This window comes from Crocodylus porosus, unplaced genomic scaffold (genome assembly GCF_001723895.1).
Source record: "Crocodylus porosus isolate Cpor-Errol unplaced genomic scaffold, CroPor_comp1, whole genome shotgun sequence".
NCBI lineage: Eukaryota > Metazoa > Chordata > Crocodylia > Crocodylidae > Crocodylus > Crocodylus porosus.
The window spans coordinates 4,608,706-4,614,705 of NW_017728935.1; the positions used below are offsets into that span (position 1 = coordinate 4,608,706).

At 57.8% G+C, this 6,000-nt stretch overlaps 1 protein-coding gene across 1 annotated transcript in view; it reads left to right on the forward strand.

The window, feature by feature from the left end:
- The window catches only part of PACSIN1 (protein kinase C and casein kinase substrate in neurons 1), a 51,253-nt gene that overhangs the window by 10,027 nt on the left and 35,226 nt on the right, over window positions 1-6,000 (forward strand). The window lies entirely within an intron of this gene.

The following is a 6,000-nucleotide window of genomic DNA, read 5'->3' on the forward strand; positions in this document are numbered from 1 at the left end:
GCTAGGGCTCCATCCTCCTGGGCTGCACCTCGCACAGGCGTTGTCCCCCCTCCCAACCCCACGTGCGTGCAAAGGACCCAGGGCACTGCGGTCAAGTCTGGTCCCGAAGCTGGCGCCGGTAACCTTGCTGGGAATCAGGCCCCTTCCCCAGCCCCACAAGCAGCTTCTTCCTGGGGGCATTGTGCAGCAAGCAGCTTCCCAGAAAAACAGAGGCCTTTATGTCCCAGGCCATGGCCCTTCCCCGGAAGGAGGATGCCTTCAGGGCTAGTTATTAGCAAACAAAAGGCTGCTTGTTGTGGTGGGAGCCCAGGCTCTGGCAGCACCTGCGCAGGCTGGCCTTCCACAATGGCAGGCTTTCTGAAGATGCAGAGGGCCCAATTATCCTCCGCTGCTGATTAGAGATGCAAATAGCTCTCCCTTTGCATTCTTGCTGCAAGACGGAGCCGCCTCCAGGGATTGGCGCCCGGCTCTGCGCAGCCGTGGCTGGAAATTGGAGGGGCCTGGAGAAAACGGGGGCAAGAGCTCAGCACCACTCGAGAGCCTCAGGGACTCGCCCTCTGCCCCACTCTCAGCAAGAATCTGCCCCCTACCCCACTGACTGGGGTAGAGCCCAGGCCAGCCCTGCAGGGCAGCATGGCATTTGCCCCTGACTTTATGGCAAGGCCCCCTTGACTCCCAGGATCAAAGAGGAGCCTAAGCTGAGAGGGGCACAGCTCGGAGAAGCGCCAGCCCTGATGATCTGCACTGGCACTCAGACCTCCTGGGTGTTTCAGGGCACTGAAATGGAAGATTAAACTAGATGGAAGGAGGCCTCAGCCCGGCTCCTACAGGGAGAAGAGCTGCCTGTCCCCTAAGTGCTGCCTCCTCTCCCTTCCTCAGCAGCACCCGGATGCAATGAAGCTTTCTCCGGTGTTACTGTCCCAGCTGCAGGAGAGGGAGAAGAACTGTATGCCTCTGCCCAGCCTGAGCTGCTAGATAAATTCTTCATTTCTTTCTTGCTGCTGAGAGGAGGAGAGACGACTCCTTTTTGCCTGGCAAGTGTTGGCAGCATGACTCCAATCTGGAGCCAAAGGTCGGATCAGCAGCTGCCAGGACACTCCCCAGGACACTGGGTTACCGATCTTCCACTGGGAGATCTATCGGCGCTTCAGACTGCAGCGTCACGGAGAGACAACCGAGCTCGGCTGAGACGAGCTAGCTCAGGTGCTGCAAGCAGACGACGAGCTGTGGCTGCATGGAGCTGAGCGTGGGCCAATCTAGCCTTCTTCTCAGGTTTCCTTGGTGCTGCAGGAAAAATCATTTTAGCAGCCCGAGAATCACAATAAACCAGGTCTGATTTCCTGCCTGTGTCGGCTGCTGCTTCCCACAAAGGGCCTGATTTTACAGAAGCAGGCATGGCTTGCCACATGCAACAGCAACTGGTGGCCAAGTGGGTTCAAATGCAAGGCAGGGCTCGCCCTGTGAATGTGGGGTCAGCCAGAGACCCCAGGAGACTGGCATTCCTGGGTTAGGCGCAGAGACCCACTGCACAGGGCAGGCCCCCACTGACAGATCCCAATCATGACCTGGATGCACCTCTTCGGTGACGGTAAGGGCACCAAGACAGCTCCATGCAACGGGCGGTCCCCGAAGTTCTTGGTTGTGAGGACTGTCCCCTCCCCTCCTACTGAGGAAATGAATTATTACTGGCATTTCACAGGGAAGCAAGCCGAGATGGAGAGATCTGCTGCCGATAAGAGCCTGCTGCTCATGAGCCCATTCTTGCCTTCCCAGCCCGTAGCCGGAGGGTCCTGTCCAGACCGAGACTTCTCCTGCTAAGGCTATCAATACAAAGCCAAGCAGCATCAAACCTGACAGTGGTTCTGTGTGTCGCGGACTCCTGTCTGCCACAAATGGAGACTGGAGAACGAACAGCTCATTGCGCACACATCCCAGTTATCAGAAGGCAGTCGCTTCTGGACACACTTGCTTGAGGCCACCAGCCATCGAGAAGAAAGACTCCCTGAGCCCATTAACAACCCCTAGGGACATCTAGACTCTGTACGTTGAAGATTTATAACTAGACTCTGCAAAACCTGTTCAGCAATATCCCCCAGGCTCTTCCTAGATACTCCAGAGCCTTGAAGCCATCATGGATCAAGGACGGTTTCTTCAGTGAAACTTCAGCCCAAACACAGTCCGGACTCTTTCTGAGGTTTGAAGAGAGTTCAGATCCTGGGCTTCCTCCTTACTTGCTAATTCCAATCACTGCCGGATGCAACATTGAGGAAACGCCTCCAACTGGCTTCACAACCGGTATTTCTGGCCTTGCCGACTGTGGGAAAAGCCCAGGGAGAGCTTGTTGGTGTAAAATTTAGCAGGAGATCCTGTAACTCCCGAGAGCTTTGGAGGCAATTTAGAGATGTGCCTGCAGTACTAGATGGTTGCTCATGTCACAGATAGGTGAGGGGACGGCGGCGAGAGTTTGGATGGAGAGCTGGATTTCGGCTGGAGGTTACAGCAGGATCGAACTTCGATGGCTGGGAATTCCACTTGCAAAGCGTTCTCACACAATTGATGTGGGAAGGTCTCATTTTACCTTACAGCCATCAGGCATATATTAGACTTACCGTGAGTGCTGATACTTGGGAGAACTCCAAACTGGGCCCGATTAGGGGTTTTTTGCTCACCTGTTATCTGCAGATCCATCTCCCTCAATCACAATACAAGGTTTAACTTGACCCTGCCGCTTCAGGTGCGGCACGAGACCAGGTCACCGTGCAGGCAAAAGGCCAGAGCTGAGGCTCCGTCACTGGGCCCCAGCCCCTCCTTTGAGTTTGAAAGGTTCCTGAGTCCAAACTGGACAGAGATTCTGCGCCTTCTGGTGGTCCGGCACCATTATAGCTGGGTTTGCTATTGATTTTATATGGAAGAGTCATAGAGTCTATGGCAGGGGTGGGCAAAATCGGCCCATGGGCCAGATGTGGCCCACCAGGCCATTCTATCTGGCCCGTGGGGCCCCTAAAAATGTAGAAAATTAATATTTATCTGCCCCTGGCTGCCTGTCATGCGGCCCTCGATGGCTTGCCAAAACCCGGTAAGCGGCCCTCCGCCCGAAATAATCGCCCGCCCCTGGTCTATAGTGATGGACAGCCCTAAGATAAGAAGTCCCACATCCTAAGAGAAGCAGATCCTTTGAAAGACCAGGATTTTACATTTCTAAAGACTCTTTGATCCTGAAAGGAAAGCATGCAATATATTCTACTGAGACTCTGAGAAAAGAAGGCTGGCAACCCTCAGGAGATCATCTAATCCAGGCAGAACCATCGCTTTCTAAACCCTTCCAGAGAAGTGTTCATCTCAGCGGCACTTAAATGGCCAACACTCCCATGCACTGCGCTGCTGAAACTCAACCACCTCCCGGGGGGGAAAGCAGCAGTCCCAGGGACAGAACAATCAGGCGGAAGACATGAGGGGCCAGATCCTACTTGTTAGGCATGTAAGTAGTACTTAAGTGCCCACGTGGTCTCCTATTGCACCTATATTATTGCACAAGGTGGGTGTATCCTTCTTCTCCTTGCTGCTTTTTGTGGCTCTGGCTCAGATGAAGAGGAGTTACAAAGGAAATGGATTTTCAGACTCAAGCAGTGTGGCAGGGGATTGCGCTTTAGACATCTAAGTGCTTCTTAGACCCCGGTTGGTGCAACCAGCCCTGGCCCCAGGCTCTGCAGGCCCAGGGCATTCTCTGCGTGCGCGCGCCGGGAATGAGTTACAGCACTTGTATGTCAGCTGAAGCAGGGAGGCCGGGAAACAGGAGGCTGGCTGATGGGCAGCAAAGACAGAGTGCCCCACTGCGCTGCATTAGGAAGTCAAACCTGCTCTTTGGAAGAAAGATGAGCCTGCGACAGAGACGGGGCTGGAACCACGCGGGACCCGGCTCACGTTCTCAAGGCAACTTGATCTGAAACCTCCCGAGCAACAAAACAACCCGGTGCAGCCAAACAGCCCTGTTGCTGTTGCTGTAGCTGCAATCCGGCCTTTTGCTGGCTGAATTGTCCCTGCGCCTTCCCCTCAGCAGGCAGGAGCGCAAGGGAGGTGCGCTAAGGCAGTTGGGAGTGGAGGGAAGCTGTAGCAGCCCACGTCCCACTGAGCACCTCATCTCCACAGACCTCAGCCGTGCCACCGGGACTGGTCCGTAGGGCTCGTCCCAGCCCGATGTTTGGAGAGGCCGCTCTGCGCTCCTGGCGTCACGCATGGAGTCTCACCTTGCGTCATCCTCTTTCAGGCCCGTTCGTCCCTCTCTGGGCATCGTTCCTCCAGCCGCAGAAAAAGCATCCCTCAGTTATCCCTAGAGCAGGGCAAGCTTCCCAGCAGCGAGTCTCTGCCCCGGTGCCGCAGCTCCGAAGGAACCATCCCTAAGCCGCTCACCTTCACCGCAGAGATCACCTGTGGGAACAGCTGTGGCAACAGGAGCCCTGTGCACTGGGAGCACTCCCCCCGCCGGCAGCGCCTAATACTCAGCACCAACCAGAGCTGGAGTCACATACGCACCGAAACAAAGCAAAATTCCCTGTTATGAGCTAAACGAGCCCCTTCTCATCCTGCCTGGGCCCTGGGGGACAGGAGCCATCATCTCTCCCTCTCACACATGCTTCCATTAATTCACAGAAGGGGATGTTGTTTCCTGAATACATTAGCATATATAGTGCAGATCAGAGACCGCCGTGATGAGGCTGCATCAGCGTCTCCGGACCAGTTGCTTCAGGTGGTGTCTCCCGCGGTAGCACTTTAAAAGCCAGTGCAGGGTACTTATTTCTGCAGCAGCCTCAGGGGGACCCCCAGTAGGAACCTCCTCCTGCAGACTGGCTCCCAGGTCCAATGCAGTCAGTGATAAGAGCCCTCTTTTACAGCCCCTGGGACTCAGAGGATCCTGGCTTCCTCTAGGTGAGACTTGAACAGAGCAGCAAACTGGTTCGGAGGACACGGGAGTGAGAGCAGGGGATGGCAGGGAGGGTGCTGGGTGAGGCTAGGAAAGCTGCCCCTGGTGTGCTCGCTGTACTGGGACCAGAATACGCCGATCCTAATGGGCAGCAACAGCGGGATGCAGCAGACTGGGCTCCACGTGGCCGGGAACCACTGGCTCCGGCAGGCCTGAAGCATTGACACCGTCTTCAGCAAACTCCTGCGGCCCAGGCCCCTGCCTGTGACTGCTGCGAGCCCGCTGCCATCCTAACACAAAGCAAGAGCAGAACGGGGAGGTGAGCAAAGCCAGGAGACATCCAGGGTCCCCCATGCTCAGAGGCGGGGTACTGGGGCTCTGTTCACCCTCGATGCACTTCTCCAGGCCGGAGTTCGCTGCAGGACGGCTCTGGAGAGGACGGCAAGTCCCAGATGAAAAAGCTCGGCCACCACGGCCTGCAGCCGCCAGTCTCCGGATGGGCCCTGTCCCGGGCCTGCACTTAGGGGCAGCGTGGATCCAGGGCTGGCTGTGCTTAGGGCCCGCTTTAGGCATTGAGACGCCAGAACATGAAGCCCCCTCCCCCCTCCGGGGAGAATCCCTGGCACCCCGCTAGCGAGCCCCGAGCAGCCCGCTGCCAGGCGGCGAGGTCCCCTTGCCGCTGGGCCCGCATCCCCCCCCGGGTCCGGCCACGAGGCTCCCACGCAGGGCCACGGGCTCAGACACCCGCCCACGCCTGCCCCTGGCCCCCGGCCTCCTTGCTCCAGGGGTCCGGCCCCCGGCGGGCTACGGGGCCGAGTCCGTGTCCGCAGCGTCCCAGCCGCCTGTTTCTCTGCGCGCAGCTGGGGGCTCAGCCGGAGGGCGGGGGGCTTGCGAGCTGCCCTGCGCGGGGAAGGGTCCCTCCCACGCGGGGATGGCGCGGGGGGCAGGCGCGGAGCATCCCCCCGTTGCCACGGCAACCGCGGGGGGGGGGAGAGGGAGGAGCAGGGCGCTGTGCCCGCAGTCCTGGCGCGGCGGCGGCAGCTCCCGCACTTCTGGTTTTGCTGCTGACTCGGTGATTCAGC